Source organism: Penaeus monodon, chromosome 15 (genome assembly GCF_015228065.2).
Source record: "Penaeus monodon isolate SGIC_2016 chromosome 15, NSTDA_Pmon_1, whole genome shotgun sequence".
In the NCBI taxonomy this organism is placed as follows: Eukaryota; Metazoa; Arthropoda; class Malacostraca; order Decapoda; family Penaeidae; genus Penaeus; species Penaeus monodon.
In genome coordinates, this window is record NC_051400.1 from 38,730,590 (window position 1) to 38,730,802 (window position 213).

Here is a 213-nt window from a genome sequence, read left to right on the forward strand (position 1 = left end):
TGCACATATTTTAAAAAATTTAAAAATTAGTACCCCCTTTTGCAAAGTAAAGACGTAAAAAATTTCGTGAGCAAACGGCGAAGCTTTTAATTCAAGCTTCTAATTTACGTCGTAAAAAAAAACGCAAAAATGTAGGAAAATAAATGACGAAAAAAGAATGTAGGAAAAATGTCTTATATTTAAAACCAAATAAAGAAAAAAAAAACGAAGATA

At 26.3% G+C, this 213-nt stretch overlaps 1 protein-coding gene across 1 annotated transcript in view; it reads left to right on the top strand.

Annotated features, from left to right (window-relative positions):
- Nucleotides 1-213, top strand: part of LOC119582359 (nesprin-1-like) — a gene marked incomplete at its 3' end in the record, with an annotated part of 145,991 nt that overhangs the window by 73,769 nt on the left and 72,009 nt on the right.